This window comes from Dendrobates tinctorius, unplaced genomic scaffold (genome assembly GCF_039654945.1).
Source record: "Dendrobates tinctorius isolate UK_male_01 unplaced genomic scaffold, ASM3965494v1 ptg000008l, whole genome shotgun sequence".
Lineage (NCBI taxonomy): Eukaryota > Metazoa > Chordata > Amphibia > Anura > Dendrobatidae > Dendrobates > Dendrobates tinctorius.
Window position 1 is genome coordinate 18,838,800 of NW_027361676.1, and position 23,121 is coordinate 18,861,920.

Here is a 23,121-nt window from a genome sequence, read left to right on the forward strand (position 1 = left end):
TGTCTGGCAGAAGGAGTCACACCCCCCTATGAATAGCTATACAAAAAAACCTGACCAGCACCTTCCAAGTGTGAATAGGTGCAAGCTGTTATATATTAAGACGCCTCCTACAGGTAGGTCAGGTATTTATAATTTAGTCCAACTGAAGAGTTGGATAAAATGCTGCTTAACATTAAAGTTGTGTAACATTAAAGCGCCTGTCCCCTTCTAGCTTTTTTCTTGGCATTGATTTCTATTATGAAGGTAATACCATGTAAGAGGTAAAAAAGGAGAACCACTTAAAACATGCATGTCAGACTCAGGCCCATGGACTAAATATGTCCCACCGGGTGATTATATTTGGCTTGTGATGCCGGCACGGAACCCCCCAACCGCGATTTGCACTTTCTATTGCATCCTGGATGTCACTACTGCACGCCTGTTGTGCCAAGCAGTAATGAGCTTCAGAGTGCTCACTGCCAAGACCGGAGCAGGGGTGGAATGAAGAGATGTATTTATTTTTTTAATTAAGGGCTCATTATACTACATGAAGGACTATGTGGATCTATTATTCCATATGGAGGAACATGTGGGGCCCAGTAAACTGAATGGAGGACTATGTGGCGACATTATGCTGTGTGGAGGATTATATATGGCCCATTATTCTGTATGGAGGAGTATGTGGGGCCTATTATACTGTAGGGAGGACTATGTGGGCCAATTATTCTAGATGGAGGACTATGTGGGGCCCATTATACTGCATGGAAGACTATAAGGGGTCCATTATACTGTATGGAAGACTATGTTGGGTCCATTATACGGTATGGAGGACTATGTTGGGCCCATTATACGGTATGGGAGACTATGTGGGGCACATTATACTGTGTTAATGACTATCTGGGGCCCAATATCCTGTGTGGGAGGCTGTGTGGAGATCACAGTTGGAGCATCATACTGTGTTGGGGTCGCCAAACTTTGCCTAGGGTTTGAGGAGGGGTATAGTAGGGCCATCACTCTGTGTGTGTGTGGAGGTTACTGTGAAAGAATTCACAGTGGCGGTATCATACTCTATTTGGGGGAAAGTTTGTTGGCATCATACTTTATGGGGGCAATGAAAAGGCAATTTAGGGGCTTCAATAAGGGCTGCAAAGTTGTGAGATATGATCTTCTGTGCCCCATCAAATATTAAAGTTTTTTAAGGGAGGGGGCACAATGTGAACTTATGCTATGGGGCATGATTTCTGTGCACGCCCTTGCCCATGATGAAATACACAATGCTCTCCAATCATGTGATCTGACTTAAGATGTATTAATTAAAATGTACTTTGTTTGTGGGACAACCCCTTTAAGTTTGTTTCCATATGAAAAGGTTCATTGTTATATTTGATTATATGGAAAAACTTCCTTCATTGTAGATTTTTTTTAAACGAAATATCAAGGTTGGCCGAATGACTGTGTCCCAGTTTTATTTTTGGCCCTCTGTGTATTTGAGTTTGATATCCCTGCCTTAAAGAGTTTTTCCCTTGAAGACAACCCCTGTCAATATGCCCTATTTATAGCATATAGCCGTTATAGAGAGGGAAACCCTCTCATGGAGAATCCTATAACCAGAATGGAAAGCCAGTCTGTAGGAAAGGCTCTTCATCTGGTGACAGAAGCAGAAATTGTATTAATTCATTTCCTCTGAATTGACCACTGAAGGAAAAAATCCCTGGCTAGCTGCTGCCCCCCCTGCAAAATCAGCTGTAAGCGGGAACTGCAAGTCTGCATCTGAGGTCTAAAAATAACTAGCGACCATGTTGTCTATTATGCATTTTTTATTAACACACAGGATATGTGAAGGCAAACAGGATTTGATGTGATTCCAACATTTACAAACCGAAGGTTAATGACAAAACAAAGGAAACCCAATCCTAAAACATTAATGGTATTTTTACCTAAATTTCAATTTTTCTCTCAAATGTTGCTATTATTGCAGAAGCCCTAACTGCAGATATTAGGTGCATAGCACAGAAAAGGATTACACCACAGCACCTAGACACTGGGCAGCCACAGAAAGGGTTAAGGAAGACAATAAGACCTTCTGGTGAATTGATGAAGAATAACCCATTGATGATTTGGGCTCACACCTCCAGGAGTGGGGATGGTGATCACCTCCAGCATGCTCCTCACCTTGCAGGGGCTGGAGGAGGAGGAGTGAGCACTGACTGGCTCCCTCGTCTGCGTCCCTCACTCCCAAGGACTTTAATTAGCAGTTCTCCGAGCAGAGGAACAGATCTGCTCCGGCTGGAGGAGTGTGCCCCATCAATGTGTGCGCAGAGCTAGTGCAGGCTGGGGAAGGAGGAGGATGTGGACTGTCACCTGGCAGCATCTTCTGTCTTCTGGAGAAGAGTGACGGAGACTTTCCACAGCTGTAAGTTCTGATCTTATGTATTGTGGGGTGGACTGGGTGCCTGGCTGGCAGATGTCACTTGGGAGAGGTTAATGTGGGCTGCACCCATCCGACTGTACAAACAGCTCTTTATTCCACATTGTGTCAATATTGTTTTTCCATCACAGTCATATAGATGGTAACTATAGTCTCCCAGCACCGTGCTATGGGAGCATGCAGCATACACAGAGTTAACGACATTTATTGGAAAGATAATAGTATCCAATACAATAACTAGCTATTGCTCACTCCTAGCTAGCCCTAATTATTCAGATTCCTAGCTATCTACTATATGTATATTTGTAATTAGCTCTTTATCTATCTATGTATGTCTCTATCTATCTATGTATTTATCTCTAATTATTCAGATATTTGTATCTACCATATGTATATTTTGAATTATCTAGATCTATTTATTAATCAGATATCTATCTAGCTGCATCAATTATTTAGACCTATCTATCTATACCAAATCTATTATATTCTAATGATCTATCTATCATATTCTATTTATTTATCTATAGATCTATCTATTTATCATATTCTAATTATCTAACTATCTATCCATCTATTCCATATCTATCTCTCTATCCCATATCTATCTATCTATCTATCTATCTATCTATCTATCTATCTATCTATCTATCAATCTATCTAGCTAAAGGCAGCACTCCATTATCTATCTATCTATCTATCTATCTATCTATCTATCTATCTATCTATCTATCTATCTATCTATGTATCTACAGATCTATTTATCATATTCTAATTATCTATCAATCTATATCTTTCTGTCTATCTATCTATATCTGTCTATCTATCTATCTATAGATCTATCTATCATATTCTAATTATCTATCTATCTATCTAATATATATCTATTACATTCCAATTATCTATCTATCTATCTATCTATGTATTTATAGATCTATCTATCATATTCTAATTATCTATCTATTATCTATCTATCTATCTATCTATCCCATATCTATCATATTATCTATCTATCTATCTATCTATCTATCTAATATCTATTTATTATATTCTATCTATCTATCTATCTATCTAATATCTATTTATTATATTCTATCTATCTATCTATCTATCTATCTATCTGTCTGTCTGTCTGTCTATCTATCTACAGTATCTATCTACCATCTCTATCCGTTCATATGTGCATGTGTTTTGAGTTGACATGATTCCCATTCTGTTCCGAATTTATGCCAAAGTTACAAGTTTCACTGCTGTTTATTTTTGTTATCTTCTTGGGATTGGCAGATGAAGTCAGTGCATTTCTATAGAGAGCATAAGCCAAACATATCCATAGAATGTAAGAAGAGCAGATAATGGCAATGTCTGCACATAGTAGGCAATGCAGTAGGTTTCTACTGAACTCTCAGAAGCAGGTATGTGTGTATGACAGTATATTATAGGAAAGGTGACGTGCATTTGCAGTGCTATGGAAAATCACAGACAACACGTCGCTGCCAATAGAATCTTACGATCGTTTTTTTAAGTTTCAGTTACATCTGAAAAACCAAACAAACTGTTAATCATAGTAGAAAAATTTTAGCAATCAAAACCATATCCAAATACCACTTTTAGCTATGACTATCCATAATATCGATACATTCTGCTTGTTTCAATAAACACAACATCATTGCAAAATGCAGAAAAATAGTGTCTGGACCTCAAGGGTTTGTTCACAAAGACTTTATCTAAATTTCAGAACATCTTCTGCTCCAAAATCTACAACTTCAAATGCTCTTTGAATAAGGAGAACATGCGCTTGTCGGGCACATGGTGCTGTTTATTTCCATGTGGTTTTTTCCCCCAAGTGGAGAAAGAAACAACTTGTAATTTTCTGATTTCTTTGTGTTTAAAAAAAATGTTCCATATTTGACTTCAGAGTCGGAGAAAAAATGCACAAAAGATTAAAATGCACCAAAAATATTAGAAAAATAATCACATAAAAACAGTGTGAACGTGCTGTACCCCAAAAGTCTAAAAAGTGACCCACAGTGACTGAGTGAGAGGAGACTTCACTCCCCTGTCCTACTGTGTTCATCGTTAGTGCATTCATGTAACCTGTAAAACATGTAAGTAATAGCCCGAGATTACCTATAAAACATTTATGTAATAGCCCGAGATTAGCGAACCGTGCTATTAGTGGACGCTTGTGCTTGTTCAGGGTTAATTTGCTATAGAAAATCAACACACTCCTGTCAATAGTATAAGGAAGCTGCTAGACCACAGCTCCGAGGAGTAAGTGTAGGGTAGTAAATCTATCACTGCTGTCATGTATAACAAGGGGCATAGAGGTATGGTATACGCCATGACCCTAAACATTTACTTAAACATTCTGTATATATATTGGATGTTCGATTAACAGCGTTAAATAAACAGATATAAGTGTCCGGATGTATGTGATCAATGAGATCTGTTTAAACCTCCGCTTTCATTGATACCTAGAATGTTACTTTATTTTATTCATGGTCAATTACATTTAAAGAATGTTTGTCATAAGAAAAAGTTTCATTTATTGGTATCTGAATTATTATCCTAAAGTGTGAAGTCATCAGGCAGGGAAAGTTTTTTCATTTATCCTGTTGGACACCAAGATGATGATTAAAGGATTCAGCAGATCCACTACAATCATCAGCTCCAAAGCTCTCTTAGGCCGGGATCACACGTGCGAGAAACACGGACGAGTCTCGCATGTTAATACTCGGCACTGCCGCCGGCACTCGGATGGGAGCGTGCGGCCGCATAGCAATACATGGAGCTGCAGGCGCCACTTCCGAGTGCCGGCAGTAGTGCCGGGTATTAACATGCGAGACTCGGCCGTGTTTCTCGCATGTGTGATCCCGGCCTTAAAGAGAAGCCGTCACTATGAAAATGCCGTCCAATCTGGAGGCACCATATTATAGAGCAGGGGGAGCTGAGCAGACTGATATATGGTTTTGGGAGTAAAGTATCAGTACAACCTGAGTTTTCATCATTTAAAGTTCAGCTCTTCCTGGGGTTTTCAGTCCGTTGGACAATCCTATCAGTGATTGGCCAATTTCGTTGGATATATGTGCATACAGAAAAAGCTGTCAATCACTAATCAGACCGCCCACTGGACCAAAAATCCCAGAAACAGCAGAGGATATAGTGATGAAAAATCAGGGTATACAGAAACTTTACTCACAATGCTATACAGTATATCAGTCTGCTTAGCTCACCCTGGTCTATAACATGGTACCTGCAGATTCAAGTGGATTTTCACGGCGACTGGTTCCCTTTAACTTCAGTGATTGGAGGGTGGAGGCTGACAGATAAAATCTCTTCCTGCTTCAACACCCAGATCAAATCTAGATTAGCAGAATCTGGTTCACTTCTAAACCAGCTTCTACTGATTTTTAACTCTCAAAAGTCAAAAGTCATTCAAAAGTCACTAGTTGAGGGGAGTTGTTTGAGTCTTTTTTTAAAAAAGGAGGCGAAAATGTGTTAAAATAGCAACAGTCAATCCCCCGCTGCTACAGAGGAGATGCGTCTATAGTCTCCTGCCTTTTTTGTTGACAGATTGCCAGCTGGGACATTCTTTACTAGCATGTGACCACTGCAGTCAATCAATAGCCTCAATGGTCACCTACTGAGTGATGGACTACGTATTTAACTTCTATATCTTTCAGAATCAAAATAGGTTATAAAATCCTTGCTGCTTAATTTTATAATCTACTGTACCATTTTAGAGGTAATATATTAATTGTCCAGCACATCCAGATAGTGAAAAAATTGTATTTTTATTTCACACTTCCACAATCACTTGAATTCTCATGACAGATGCGTCTTGAACAGTTCTTTTTTAAGCCTGATAATAAGTGCAGAATCCATCCTTAAAGATTTATTCTCAAATTTGAAAATGATCCACTCTCTGTGTCTATCCAACCACTGAGGCAATCAGCAACCCTGAGAACCGGGGTTCTGAAGAGCCTCCTATCATTGCAGTGCAGGTCGATGATGCACCCTGCCGCTCCATTCATTCATTCAATGCAGGAGTCACTGAACCATCTCAGTCAGATGTCTGTCCAGCCTCTGTTTGAAGACTTCCATTGAAGGAGAACTCACCACCTCTGCCTGTTCCACTCATTGTTCACCCTCACTGTCAAAAAGTTTTTTCTTATATCTAATCTGTATCTCCTCCATTTCAGTTTCATTCCATTGCTTCTCGTGTTTCCATGTGCAAATGAGAATAAGAATGATCGCTCTACACTGTGACATCCCTTCAGATATTTGTAGACAGCTATTAAGTCTCCTCTTATGTGTCTTTCATCCGTTGCACTGTTTTCTTGGTTCATCACCACAGTTCTGAAAGTTGTCATTTCTTGGTGTCCAAAATGCTAAGAAATACAAGCAGATACTTATCCATCATGCAATATCATTAGGTAGTCATCTGATCAGCTTGCAATTTATTCTGCGGCTGGACAATGAGCTCAATCATACAGCGAATACTATTAAGTATTGTGGATCGGTCGCCCTCACCCAGGGCAGTGGGGTACTCGGAGCCGGGCCCGGTGGATTTCAATGAGGGATGTCACGGTAGCTGTGACCCGGTCCGTGGCCCTGGGCGTCCATTGTAAAAGGGGATGAAGTGATGGAATAAAGTTTATTAGTGAATGATTCGTGATGCCACCTGTGGTGTTCGGCAATGAAGATGTTAAGCCAACGCTGCAGAAAGATCCTCTGGGACAGATGGTGTGGTGCAGCAATGATGGTGTAGCCCTCCACAGGCAGGGCTGTAGTCCCAGGGCAGTGTAGATGGAGAGATAGGGAGGAGACGTAATGGTACAGTGTTAAGCACAGCGATGTAGCAGTGCTGAGTGTGTTGGCGCAGGAATTAGTGGAGGACACCAGGGCATGTAGTTCCAAAGCTTTACTCACAGTCTGTTGTGTATACAGATGCCCACATCCGTGCTGTGTCCTCCAGGTCAGGAGCTCAGCCAACCTCCAGGCAAGATGAAGTACTCCGTTCCACCACTCCGCCAACATATGTGCCTTTTCTGAACGTCTCCCTCCTTAGCGCTCATAGTGAAGCACTCACAGTACTGAGTTACACTGGAGTTCCTCCTTTCAGATGTTCTTAGAGCTCTACTTGTACGGCAGACAGCTGTAGCCTGCTTCAGGGACTCCTTGCTACTAAGTCCCGGCTCACTCTCGTTGCTGTTGTGCCCCCAAGTCTTGTGTGGGAATAAAGTGGTAACAACTTCTATTCCTCCGGTGTCTGTCGCAGGACCATTAGTATCCATACAACCTCGGGGACAGGACCCCGGCCATGCGCTGAGAACTTGAGGAAGGGCTCTGCTCTAACCCTAATCCTTAGTTCTCTTCTTCTCATGTTCCATACAAATCAATCTTTCTTATGGAGAATTAGGCTTTCTTAACGTCTCTTTCCTGTGCCACAGACCCAGGTCACTGAGGTTTGCTGCAGCACTTCCTTCATCTGTCCCACTCAGGGGATCTTCTCTCACAGACTGACCTAGTCAGACTGACCTAGTCCTAATAATCTCCCGCTCTCTTGTGCAGACTAAGCTCCACCCACCTCCCAGCACTCTTCGTGTTCCAAGCAGGGAGCCACCAAAGGTGCTTTGCTACACTACTATGTTATAATATTCAACTAACCTGGTTGTAAGTAATACCACAAAACACCGTAGAAAATAGAATAGAATATATACATATAATTATTGGACAGTAAGTATAAATAAAATAACTATCTCTACCGTGTTAAATGGGTGCTTGTGGAAGAATGGTAGACCATTCGAGACAACTTGAATACCGAACCAAAGGAAAACCCCGAAATTGTGGTCAGGATAAAAATATATAAAAATAATAATAATAATAAAATCATAAAATATGATTAAAATACCTTTATTAAATAATAGTGGTACATAAGAATAATAAAATACAAGAGCATTGTGCGCTCATATTATTAAAGATATATATACCTGTATAGGTTATTAATGCAAACACAGCGGTCCTTATGTATAAAAAGATATAATTGCAATTTCTCCCTTCATATATTTGCCTTATATAAGAGTGACATAAAGTTTAAATAAAGCCAAAAACATATATGGGCTCAATAAAGTGACATGTGCACTGGAAACAATAAAATTCCCTTTAATAAGTGTAACAGAGAACCAACAATAAAGTAAGTTTGGATACAAATTTATATAAAGTGCAAGGTGCTGAGTGCAGTAAACAGGGAAGTGAAAAGAGACAAATGAAGGTGTATACCTTTAAGAACCGCCGGTAAGCGAGCAACACAGCCCCGACACGCATTTCGGATTGAATCCTTCATCAGGATGCTTTTGTATTTTATTATTCATATGTACCACTATTATTTAATAAAGGTATTTTAATCATATTTTATGATTTTATTATTATTATTATTTTTATATATTTTTATCCTGACCACGATTTCGGGGTTTTCCTTTGGTTCGGTATTACACTACTATGTTGTGTGGGATGCAGGTGTTGGAGTGTGGTCAGGTGTCTCCACCTTACCTGAATGGTGGGGTACTATACCTCAGGAGGAGGTGCAGTACCTCTGTGGCGACTGAACCCTCAGGGGTGCCACATATTGTCCAGTGTAACGAAGAGCAAGTAATTCTGAAAATGATGATATGGCCCCCACAGAGCCCTTATCAAAACCATTGAATGTGTCTTAGATTTAATGAAGAGAAAGAAGGATGTGTACAAGTCTACATCCACAGATGATCTGTGATTAGTTCTCCAAGATGTTTGGGACAACATCCCTGCTGAGGTCCTTCAAAACTGTGAGTGAATGTATCTAGAAGACCTGATGGTGCTTTTTGAAGACAACGAGAAGTCACACAAAATATTGATTTGAATTAGATTTCTTTTTTTTTATTCACTTTGCATTTTGCTAACTGATAAACATAAATTAATAACATTTCTTTTTTTTTAAATAATTCTTACTTTGCAGCAATTTTTTGACACCTGCCTAAACCTTTTGCATGATACTGTATATATCAATCACATAATGATATTGAAAAATAATTTGCTTGTAATGTTTTCAGAATAATTTGTTGATATGCCAGTGGTCTCTAATCAAGATTTTATCTTTATAAAATGTTTAAGACTGTTGTTTATGAGTATTGTTGCCTATGCAATATGTATTGTAGTATTATATTATGCCTCTCCAAGCCACTCCAGTCAAGAAGCTTGGTTCTGGCAGGGAAGGCATTGAGGGTTAGTTTATGCTCTTTTTATCGGGCTTCACTAAGAGCTGTGCATAATTCATTGCCTTTCATGGGAACCCAAGTGACTGTCGATTTTAGAACTGATGCATGTATGAAATTAAGAGATTTTTCACTTTCTTGATGGGCTGGATAATTCATATAATTCTTCAACGAGTTGATCACATGCCGCCATCCACCAGCAGGAGCAAATAATTACAGACATGGTGAGCTCACTTTACTTCTCTATACCTTTTTAGAGGGTAGCCGTGTTTTAAGGTCATTTTTGTAGAAGTGGGCCTCAAAGGGACAATGGAGAGGTGTATGGGTTAAAAACTTCTAGATCCTGTGAAGGTACATAATCTCTCTGCTATGAAAAATCACCACCAAAATGCCCGCCAAGTTAGTGCTGTGTTACTGGATTGTATTTGTCTTCTTGCCACCAGGAGAAGCAATTCTAAAGAGATTGAGTGGCTGTGACCGGCATGAGAGCCGAGCTTGTCATGGTGGTGACAACTAGTGTGGTGGGAGCAACCTCTTGTCAGTAGAACTTCTGGGATGGATTCTGTTCACCTCTTTAGGGGGATAATCGCTCTTATTACTGCTGCTCTGTAGTAGACCTCTATGGAATGAACAGTTTGCTTTTAAATTACTGTATTAAAGCGATTGTGCTTCAGTTCATTGTCCCCATCAAGCTGTGCCTCTCTGGAGTAAATTGTTTGTATGCTTGCAGCGTACTTGTCCTGTCAGGGTTCACCGCCACACCATACTACATAGACAGTGTCTGCAGACACATTTGGTGAACTTTCCGAGAGGGAATTTAAAGAACAGCAGGAAGCACGATAACAAGAACAGTAATGTCTCACATAGCAGCATTTGTACTAAGGAATTTTATTTAAGAAATTGTTCTTTTTTGCCTCATTTGACAAAAAAATGCAATACTTATTTGTGGGGCAATGTTTTTAAATCAGTCTTTTAAAAAAGCAGAATTTACAAAAAATAGTAGATGTTTCTATAATCTCCCCCTTTATCTTGTTCATTTCCTGCCTCATTATGAAATCAAAGCTGGAATTCTATCAAAAAAGTCACAGATTTTGTCATTTTTTATGCATATTGAATGCAATTTATTTTTTTATTTTTTTTTTTACATTTAGTGGCTCTTTATCCTTTTTCAGAAAGTTGTTAGTGAGCTAGGCAAATGATGTTAAGACAGGGGCTACATGGAAACTTTGGCCATGACACTTGTAGTACAACCAAATTTCAACATTGCAGAGCCAACCAAATAAATGGGGTCACATTGCAACCCTAAGGGTACTGCGACCGTCATAAGGAAGTCACAAGAAGTCCAGCCATGTTGACATACTCTCGAGGTTAAACCCATTCACCCATTCACTGGTATTGCACTGCTATCAGCAACACCTGATCCACAGTTTTTGAAAAAAAAGACAGATATATATATATATATATATAAAACCACACACACATATATATTTATAGTCTCCTTTATTACACATAGTCCTCTTTATTATGGATATTGCCATCCCTTATTACACACTGCCCTCTTTTGTTATGTACAGCACCGTCCCTTGCATATCAGATCATATAGAGCCCCGTCTTCACTACATATTGTCCTCTTCTGTTAGATATATAACGAAATGATGGTTATTGAAGCATGGGAAAGCTTATTTTCTAATGGAGGAGATCTGAACTGGTCTACTGGTCACCTGCTGCTCCACCAGCAGTCATTTTATATGTAACAAGAGGTAACTATGTAATAAAAGAGGGTGCTGTGAAAAACTAAAATAACAAAAATACACTATAAGGGACAGTGCTATATATAACAAGACATAGTACTCCCAGCCACTGTACATAGCAGTAGAGGAAGCTTTATAATAAGGGACCGCCCATACATAACTAGAGAGAATGGTATGTAATAAGGGACAGTGTTATACATAATGAAAAAAGAAAAAGTTTAACTAAGGACGCCAATATATGTAATAAGTGAGTACACTATTTATTAAGAAACTGTGCTATACACAATAAGTGAGTACACTATATACCATGGGACTGTGCTATACATAATAAGACTACATTCCTGTATCTGTGAAGTGTCATTGTGCTGCCTGTTTTTATAGACCCATTGAGCATGTTCTGGTCTGATCCTCAAAATCGGATTAGAACAGGAAAATCCCCTACCCCTCACGGATCTCATTCTCAGATTCGTGACTTTCACAGGTGTGTAAATGGATTTATAAAACTGTCCGAGTCTGTGAGTTGTCTGATAAAAAAAACCTGGACTCGCACAGACATATCACACAGATGTGAGAATGTGGCCTAAGGGATTTTACAGATAACGTTATCACTCCAAGTCACACAGTGCAGATAGAGAATAATAGTTACCGTATACACTTGAGTATAAGCTGACCCGAGTATAAGACGAGGCACCTAATTTTGCCACAGAAAACTGGGTAAGCTTATTGACTTGAGTACAAGCCGTGTATGCATTGTCCTCTCATCCCTGTCCTGGCATGCATGGCTCCCCCGTCATGTCCTGGTATTCATGGTTCCCCCATCCTGTCCTGGTATGCCTGGCTCCTGCATCCTGTCCTGGTATGCATGGCTCCCCCCCGAACTGTTCTGGTATGCATGGCTAACCCATCCTGTCCTGGTATGCATGGCATCCCCTTCGCTGTCCTGATATGCATGGCTCCTTATCCCCTATCCTTGTATGAATGGTTCCTATTAAAAAAAGCAAAAAACATCCTACTCCCCTTCCACATGCCCTCACAGCATCTCGTTGGTCCAGGCACCCTCGCAGCATCTTGTTGGCAGCTCTTCGAAAGGCCGAGCGATCACGTGGCCCCACTCATTAAGGTAATGAATATTCCCTCCACGCCTATGGGAGTGGAGAGGCATGCATATTCATTACCTTAATGAGTGGTGACACATGATAGCTCAGCACAGGAAGAGCTGCCGGTGCCGGGATCAACTAGATACTGCGGAGGTGCCGGGACCAACGAGATGCTGCGAGGGCGTGCAAGAGGGTGATTAGGATGTCTTCTGGAAGCCGGCGGCAGCGAGTGTCACTGTGTGTGCTATAAGAGAAATGAGTATTAATTTCTCTTTAGCAGCAGCACAGGCTTAAGCCACAGCCGCTGTCTCCTGCCTCTGTCACCCGCCGCTCCCCCTCCCCTGCCGGCCCTCTGGGACAACTGACTCGTGTATAAGCCGAGGGGGGGCGTTTTCAGCAAAAAAAGTGCTGAAAAACTCGGCTTATACACGAGTATATACGGTACATTCAGGAACTTACCGCTGACATCTCATCTGATTAGAGTAGTTTTCTGCTGTTTCTTCCCCATCTGGTCAGACCCTCATGTCGACATCTCCCAGCCACGACTCATCTTGTCATGATGATCTTTGCAGGCCCTAAAATAAAAAGGTCACATACATTGTATGCATACATGTGTCTCTGACGCACCCACCATGGCTGTGGGGTACCTGGAATCGAACCGGACCGTTCTATGGGGGAGGTCACGGGGCCGTGATCCATTTCCGTGGCCCTGGCTGTGTTATAAAATAGAGGATAGTTATGTGGTGTTTAATCATGACGACACCCGTGGTGATCTGCAATTGGTGGCCGACGCTGCGGTTTTGTCCACTGGGATGATGGTGACGAAGAGAAGATGGTTCAGCTCCGCACGCGTAGAGCGGGGCCCCAGGACAAATATATTTGATTGTTCTGATGGTGGTGAACGTTGGGGTGAAGGACATAAGGAGAATAGTAGAATAAGTGAAGGACACAGAGAGGTGCAGTTTTCTTCACCTTTTACTTGAAAGTTGATGCAATCTGTGGTACGAATTACAGATGACGGATTGAGTCCAGCTTGCCTGGAGGCATTCAGGGGATCCACCCTGCCAGGTGAGGTTGGCAACCTTCCTTCTGCGAACTCTTTTTGGGTCCCTGCTGCTTGTAGCTAAGCTGTGACTCTCTCCTGCATGATGTTTTCTAACCTGTATGGCAGACAGCGTCAGCCTATATCACGGGCACTGTCCTTTTCACTGTCAGCCTTGGGCTCTTGTCTGGTGCTATGCCTTCAGGTGTTCGGCATGACCAGTGAGCTTGCAGTCCCCTGCCCTCCAGATTTGGCTATCAGGGCATACAGCACCCACCCAGCCAAGAACTCTGGCGTCCCTTTTTATCAGCGCTCCGCTCTGGGGTCAGCTATATGTAATTTTAGTTCCCCGGAGCCCTTGTCTCTGCTCCTGTCCCTTCCCTCTCCACAGACCAACTGCCAACTCTCCTCTCTCATTGTCATGTCATGAGCTCCAGCAGGCTCCCATTTCCATTACAATTCTCCTGTTTACTCTCTCAGCTGACTTTTTTCTGACTCACTAACCCCACCTGCTGGCCAGAATTTATAAGGAAGCTCCCCTTTCTGGCCTGGAGCAGGAATTGACATGTACACTGTGTTACCTGGCATGGGCTCCAGGCATGACATCACCCCTTAGAGGGAGGCAATGTCACTGTGGCAACCGGACTCTGGGGTGCCACATCTCTGTCCCTGAATATAGATATGTACTCCACTATTAATATGCTATTAGCCACGCACAAATCAAAATATAACGTGATAAGCAGCACTGTGCCCCCCATTAACTATAATCTCCACCACCCAATAAATAAACTACTCAGTCTTTGACCCTCCCTAATTAACTGTAAGGCTATGTGCATATGGAAATTATGTAAGGTTTTACAGTACAAGCAAAGTGAATGAGATCCATGAAGTCTCATGCACATGTTGCTTATTTTTTCCTAGCAGATTTTCATCAGATTAAAATCTGCATAATGTTAATTCTTGTAGCGTGTTTCACTCATACAAAAGTTTGTCAAAAACATGACAAAAAAAATAATTTTATGCAACTTTCTTCCTGCCAAAACATTAGGATATGCAGCAGAATTTTCACCTGCAAATCCTGAATGTGTGCACATAGCCTTAGCTCCTGTCCTGAGCATCCCCCAGCACCTGCTAATTCATTACAAGTCCCTGACAGCATCTTCTCCCACTATTCAATTCATTATGAAGTGTCCTACGCACCTTACCTCCTTCTCTCCCACTCCCCAGTAAATTTTAAGTCCCTGATAGCATCACAATTAATTGTGAGATGGGGAAGGACACTATCAGGGGCATAGCACCCTTTCCACCACTCATTTTACAGCCATATCTAACATCCTCTTCCCCTGTTCATAAGTCCATTATAAGTCCCCTTTACTCCCATCCCAATCCCCCACCTCCCACATTGTCCTTTCCCCATCTACATCATTGTCCTCTCCCCTACATCCCTCATTGTCTTCTCTTTCACCTCCATCATTGCCCTCTCCCCCAGTCTATCATTGTCCTCCCCCTTCTCCACCACTAGCATCTCACCCACCCGCCTCATTGTCCTCTCCCACACCTCCATCATTGTCCACATCCCACCTCCATCTTTGCCCTCTCCCCCTACGCCATCACTGTCCTCTCTCCCCTCCATCATTGTCCTCTCCCACCTCCATTATTGTCATCCCCCCACCTTCATCATTGTCCTCCCCCACCTCCATCATCCTCTCCAATACCCACATCATTATTCTCTCCCAACCTCCAACATTGTGCTCTCCACCATCCACATCATTTTTCTCCCCCACTTCCATAATTGTTCTCCCTCACCTCGATAATTGCTCTCCTTTACCTCCATCGTCTTCTTCCCCACCTCCACCATTGTCTTCCACCACCACCATCATTGTCCTCTCCACCATCCACATCATTGTTATCTTTTCCTGACCTACATTCATTGCCTTCTCCTCCTCCTCTATCATTGCCCTCTCCCCTGCCTCCATCATTACTTTCTCCCACACATCCTTCATTGTCCTCTGCCACCGCCAACATTGTCCTCTCTGCAATCCACATCATTTTTCTCTTCACCCCCACCGCTCCTGATTGTACTGGACCGTTCCCCTGCAGCATCGTTGTCGCCAGAAACTTTGTCTCTGACACAGGCTTGCTGCTGCTTGCTGAAATCATCCAGCCATGTGTGCTTCTGTCAGACAAAAGGAAGCAGAGGACAGATCCCTGTAGCTCCGCTCTACTGACTTTCTATCCTGTATGCAGCGGAGCGGAACGGATCGCTCCCTGCCTGCCGCATATGAGGGCAATCTGGCCATGGGCCTCACAGAGCCTCGGTCTCTGAGAAACAGGCCAAATTGCCCTCAGTATTAGCTGCCCTGCAAGTGTCCCCCTGCAACTTGGGTCCCGACGCAGCTGAATCAGCAGTATGTCTGCCCCTGGTTTTATTGTTTCTTTTTAAAACTTAGCAAGCATTGCTGCATACAACTTAGCATAGGTGTGAGTTGGGGAAAAGGGGTGTGAGGAAAACTCCAGACGCATTTTGAACGAGAGATGCGTTCTTAGCTAGATAAAATTGAAACAAAAAGTGAAGGATTTAAAAGCAAGACATGGCCAGATTGGTTGATTATTTGACACCTCTAGAAAACCAGCAGTGCTTGGTCTATGTCAGAATACAGGTATAGAGAATCAAACATTGAAGAAATATTTAGAATTGCAAGCACAACAAGCAAAATATTATTTACTAGCTGAAGAGCCCAGCGCTGCCCGGGCATAGTAACTAACTGTGGTTAGTTATAGCAAATTATAATTATCCTCCATTCCATAGTCCCATGCCCATATACCCATCATACATATCCACGATCCCATAGGCCCGTTCCCATATACCCATCGTACATATCCTCCATCCCATAGTCGAGTGCCCATATACCCATCACACATCCTCCATCCCATAGTCCCATGCCATATACCCATCATACATATTCTCCATCCCATAGTCCCATGCCCATATACCCGTCAAACATATCCTCCATCCCATAGTCCAGTGCCCATATACCCATCATACATATCCTCCATCCTATAGTCCCATGCCCATATACCCATCATACATATCCGCCATCTCATAGTCCTGTGCCTATATACCGTCATACATATCCTCCATCCTATAGTCCAGTGCCCATATACCCATCACACATCCTCCATCCCATAGTCCTGTGCCCATATACATATCCGCCATTCCATAGTTCCGTGCCCATATACCAGTCAAACATATCCTCCATCCCATAGTCCAGTGCCCATATACCCATCCTCCATCCCATAGTCCCGTGCCCATATACATATCCGCCATCCCATAGTCCTGTGCCCATATACCCGTCATACATATCCTCCATCCCATAGTCCAGTGCCCATATACCCATCACACATCCTCCATCCCATAGTCCCGTTCCCATATACCCATCATACATATCCTCCATCCCATAGTCCGGTGCCCATATACTCATCACACATCCTCCATCCCATAGTCAACCATTATGACATCATAATGAGCGGCGACAGGGCTTGCAACCTATGATGACATCAGCATCGCCATGGCAACCATTGTGACATCATAATGAGGGGCGGGGCTTGATACGCACACACTGCTTCCCCAGTATGCAAATAGGGGCATTATGACATCACAATGAGGGGCGGGACTTGACGCGCACACACTTTTTCCCCCAGTATGTAGATAGGGGCAAAATTGTATGGTGAATTGGAACGCGCGGGGTTAAAATTTTGCCTCACAGCATAGCTTAGGATGCTCTCGGGGTCCAGACGTGCGACTGTGCCAAATTTTGTGGCTGTAGCTGCGACGGTGCGGATGCCTATCCCAGACATACACACACACATGCACACACACACATACACACTTTGAGCTTTATATATTAGATAACACGGGGAGCAAAGAATGCACAAAAAAAGTTGTTTTTTTTTTAAAAAAATTCCAATTGTGTAAATAATGAAGCATAATTTCAGATTGTACATTCAATCTTGTTGGAACCCGTGTGTTTATTAAAAAAATCCAAAAAGCCTCTCTGTTACATAAGATCTTCTCCTTGGAAATGAGCTCTATGCTATAAACCTAACAGTCTGCTAGCTGTAATGAAATGACTCATAGCATTTGACACGTTACATTCCGTATGTTGGTTCACATTATGGAGGTGTTCCCTTATTCTGGTCTTTAGTTTTCTTGTAGTTGAACCGACGCATGTAAAATTACAAGTGTGACATTCTATGATGTAAGTTGCATATTACGTATTACAAATGAGAGAGGTTTTTTTATTTTAAATGTCTTTGCCCCATCTGAATTTGCAAATGTTTGTGTTTTAGCTGAATAAAGATAGGTTTTGCAGGGAGAATAGCAGCGACCCCTACCAAACTGCAATCCTCATAATTACTTTTGCAGAGAAAGAGTTGAGTATAAATCCCTAAATCGGCTACCAAGACTAAACTTGTATACACGGAAGATGGGATCATATCTGGTAATCATACTGAGTTGGAGAATCATGTTGCACAGATATTATTATTATTATTACTTATTACACACTACCCCCCGTCATTGCTGTGCCATCTGAGATGTCCGTTTGTAATCTTCAATTTTTAAAGGATAACCAAATAAAAAATTTGCTGATTTTTAAATGAGCCCTATGAGTGAACTGGATCCACTTCTATTTTTCCTACAGATGTTTTTTACCATGTAAATAATGTGGTAAAAATAATCCACCCCCTCCCTCACAAAAGTCAGCATTGCGGGGGTTCACAATTTTGATGGAAAATAATTATATTTGAACAATTGGAGCAAAAAACCAAAAACACGAAAATAAAGAATTCATGGGTCCTTAATGGGTTAATGAGAAAACTGGCGATTAAACAAGGTAAAGAACTTTACATATTTATGGCAAGAAATAGGCCATCTATTTTTAAATATGTCCCTAATGATGAATTTCCCCAATAGACTTCAATGATCGCCATGTTGGCATGTCAATAAATAATCAAAAATGATTTTATCAGCTCATGACCTTCTTGGGGAAGGGAGAACCTAATTATAAAATGGGAGCGTAGTGAAGGTATGTAATGCAAATTCAAGAGCATAACAAGATGTAAAAACAAAAAAACACATACAGTGCATTGAAAAAGTATTCTTACGGAATGAACTTCTCCAAATTTTTTCATGTGACACTCAGAAAGTTCAGAAACTATACTAACACAAAGCAGCAAGTATTTTTAAAGTATAACGGAAATGATACATGGTTTTCTAATTTAAAAATATCTGAAAATTGTGACTTGCATTTGTATTCAGCCTCCTGTAGTTTGATACCCATAAAGAAAATCTTGAGTGACCAATTGACTTCCAGAAATCACTATTAAATTGAGTCCACCTGTGCATAATTTATTATCAGTAAAACTACAGCTGCTCTGTGAAATCCTCAGAGGTTTGTTCGAAAACATTAAGGATCAAACAGAATGATGAAAACTAATGAACACACCAGTCAGGTCAGGGGGAAAGTTGTGTTTAAGAGTGAAGCAGGGTTAGGCTATAAAAAATAGCCTAAGCTCTGAACATCTAACAGAGTCACAGACATGGCCGTCCACCTAAACTGGCATTTTAAGCAAGGAGTCACTAATTAGAGAAGCAGCCAAGAGGTTACTCTGGAGGAGCTGCAGAGATTCACAGGTTAGGATGGAGAATATGTCCACAGGGCAACTAGTTTTATTCTCCACAAATCTGGCCTTTATGGAACATTGGCGAGAAGAAACCCATTTTTTTTAAAGCAAGCCATAAGAAGTTCTGTTTGCAGTTTGCAGAAAGCAATGTAGAAAACACAGCTGGCATGTGAAAGAATGTGTTCTGGTCAGATGAGACCAAAGTAAAACTTTTTGAACTAACAATGCATATCATCCTGAAAACACCATTCCCACCATCAAACATGATGGTGTTGCATCATGCTGCAGAGATCCTTTTCTTCAGCAGATACAAAGATGATGGTCAGAGTTAATGGGAAGATAGATGATGCTAAATACAGGACAATTGTGGAAGAAAATATGTTAGAGGCTGCAAAAGACTTGAGACCGAAGTGTAGTTTCACCATCCAGCAGGACAACGACCTTGAATTAACTAAATGTCAGAGCTACAATGAAATGGATTATATTAAAACATATTCATGTGTGTGAATGGCCCAATCACAGTCCAGACCTAAGTCCCATTGAGAATCTGTGGAAAAACTTGAAAATACTGTAGCTATTAACAGGTGCTCTCTATCCAATCTCACTGAGCTAGAGCTAGTTTGCAAAGGAAATTGGGCAAAAAAATATCATTAGATGTGCAAAGCTGGTAGAGGCACACACCAAAGACTTGCAGCAGTAATTGCAGTGAAAAGTGGTCCTAAAAAGTTTTTACTTCAGGCGAGCTGAGTACAAATGCACATCACCATATTCAAATATATGTTTTTTAACCATCTATCATTTCATATACGGCTCATACTCACCTGCAAGAGAAACACATGATTCTCGTGCGAGTCTCTCGCATGGAAACCTCACACTGCCACCAGCACTCGGACCGGAGCGTGCACCTACATGTTTTTCTATGCAGCCGCAGGCTCCGAGCCGAGTGCCAGCGGCGGTGCCAGGTTTTCATGTGAGTCTCTCGCAAGTGAATATGAGCCCTTTGAGCTCACATTTACTTGCTACTTTGAGTTGGTGTGTCACATAAAATCCCAAAAAAATACATTTAAGTTTCTGGAAGTTACAGTGGCATGTGAAATTTTAGGCACCGCTAGTCAAAATTACTTATTGTGAATGGTTTAGCAAGTTGAAGATGAAATGATCTCTAAAAGGCCTAAAGTTAAAGGTGACACATTTCCATTGTATTTTAGGCAAAAATAAAATTTCATCTTTCACATTTTAAAAATTACAAAAAGGAAAATGGTCCAATGCAAAAATTTGGGCACTGGTTATGGTTATTACCTAGTATTATCCCCTTTTGAAATTATCACAGCTTGTAATTGCTTTTTGTAGCCAGACAATTCTTTTGTGATGGATTTTCATCCATTCTTCCTTGGAAAATTCTTCTAGTTGTTTGAGACTCCGGGTCGTCTTGCATGCACTGTTATTTTGAGGTCTAGCCACAGATTTTCAATGATGTTCAGATCAGGGGACTGTGAGGGCCAGTGTAAAACCTTCAGCTTGCGCCTTTTGAAAGTCTGTAGTTGATTTTGATGTGTGCTTAGGATCATTATCCATTTGTGGAAGCCAAAGTCTTTTCAACTTTAGGTTTGTTTTACAGATGGTGTTATGTTTGCATCAAGAATTTGCTGAAATTTCATTGAATTCATTCTTCCCTCTACCCATGAACACAACACAACCCCAAAGCATGATTGATTGACCCTTTTGCCTAATGGTTGGCAAGATGTTCTTTTCCTGATATTCTGTGACCTTTTTTTCCCACACATACCTTTGATCATTGTGGCCAATGAGTTCTATTTTAACTTCATCGGTCCACAGGACTTGTTTCCAAAATGCATTAGGCTTGTTTAGATGCTTTTTTGCATACTTCTGATGTTGAATTTTATGGTGAGGATGCAGAAGAGGTTTCCTTCTGATGATTCATTCATGAAGGCCATATTTGTGCAGGTGTATCTTAACAGTACAACAATGTACCACAGCTTCAGAGTCTGCTAAATTTTTTAAAGGTGTTTTGCAGTCAATGGTTCTGATTTGCCTCTCTAGTAATCCTACGAGCAGCTCTCACTGAACTTTTGCTTGGTCTTCAAGACCTTATCTTGACCTCCACTGTTTATTTTAACTGCCACTTCCTAATTTTGAACCGAGGAAAGGGCAACTTGAAAACACTTTGATATCTTCTTGGAGCCGCCTTCTGCTTTCTGGGCCTCCACCATTTTCATTTTCAGAGCGCTAGGCAGCTGCTTAGAAGAACTCATGGCTTCTGTTTTTTGGCACAAGATTAGAGGAGACAAGGTTTTTATAAAGCTGAGGAATTTGCATCACCTGGCTTTTTCTAGCGATGACAGTGAACAAGCCATAACTCTATCAGGCTATTTAAGGTCTGAAACATTGGCCAAAGTTATCTGAGCACACATATATTGAAGGGTGGCCAAACTTTTGCATCGACCCATTTGCTTTTTGTAATTTTTAAAATGTAAAAAATAGTAATATATTTTTTCCCTAAAATACAAAGGATTTGTGTCTTTACCTTTAGGCTTTTTAGAAATCATTTCATCTACAACTTGCTTAACTGTTCACAATAACATTCATTTTGACCAGGGGTGCCAAACTTTTACATGCCAGTGTATGTACAAGAGCATGAAAAATGTAACAGAGTTTGAATACTTTTTCAAGGCACAGAGTACTCACCTTATTCAGTATATGTTTTAGTTTTTACATCTTATTTTTGCTATGTTCTTGGGTCTCGAGAGATCGCAGAGCATAACAAAGGATTTTCATTTCGTGGAGAATAACTTCTTTGAAAACCACATTTCTCGGGAAAATCCAGTTATTTGGTAAATTCAGGTTTTGTCAGATCCGCTCATAACTAGTTACCATAAGTTAACAATAAGGTTATATAACAATGAAGGTATCTTTGGGCAGTTACAGTACAAAGCAGCATTACCCCACGTTCATGGCATCCGAATGGATTGCACGAATAGATCAGTCAGTGAAAAGTCACTTATGAGCAATTACTAAAATTACATTTATGTGCAATGCTTGAAATTAAACAGAACACCAAATCAGACATGTCAAATTGTCCACTGAAAAGATTTGCAGCTGGTTGATATCATACAAGGCGCACGTAACTCCAGCGACCCTGAATGTCCTCTTCTGTAACGAAAAGTTGAAGTTGCAAACATAAGATTATTCTGGTTAATGCTACATCTCTCGTCAGTAAAAAGCTGAGAAGCTTACACCATTTTATATTTTATATCATTTAGGGGAGGGCTGGACAGTATTACAAATTGTAATTTCATTGCCATGCCATTCACTGTCAGCTGCTTGGATAAAAAAAAAATCAGGACGCCGGTCAGTAATGTTTCCTCTCGGAACAAATGTAAGAGAAAACAGAAATGACTGAAATAGATTGTTCTGGAAAAGAGCATTTTCTGCCAAATACAGCGATTGTCGAAAAAAATTCTCCAATTAGTCAGTAAATATGTTGTTCACATTTCATGGATTATTTGTTAGCATTTCCTTAATGGTTGATATAAAATATGGTTAGCCTTTTCGACAAAGCATTTTTCATAACCCAGATGTGTTGTGCAATATAGTGTATCAAGCACAAATGTAGTCAAGATAAATTGGTCATCTGATACTTTGTGGCCGCTATGTCTGTGTTTTGTGATAACTTTTGGAGAAAAGCTAATGCAGGAAACCTCAGAAATCCTAAACCATTGATTAGACTGGATTTACATCACATTTGGATATGGTGTTCAGTGGGATGGCTTGAAACAATCCATATACAGTACGTTTGCTCTAGATGTCTGCATAGATTTTCAGTAGAGTGGGGAAATCTGTAACCTGACATACTGGTCACATGTACACCAAA

The 23,121-nt window shown here is 41.0% G+C and overlaps 1 protein-coding gene across 1 annotated transcript in view; it reads left to right on the plus strand.

Annotated features, from left to right (window-relative positions):
- The first annotated feature begins 2,154 nt into the window (after positions 1 to 2,154).
- Positions 2,155 to 23,121, plus strand: part of NPY2R (neuropeptide Y receptor Y2) — a 133,077-nt gene continuing 112,110 nt past the window's right edge. The window contains exon 1 of the mRNA XM_073576426.1: positions 2,155 to 2,392. The gene's annotated coding sequence lies outside the window, so the exon portion shown is untranslated. The remainder of the gene's footprint in view (positions 2,393 to 23,121) is intronic.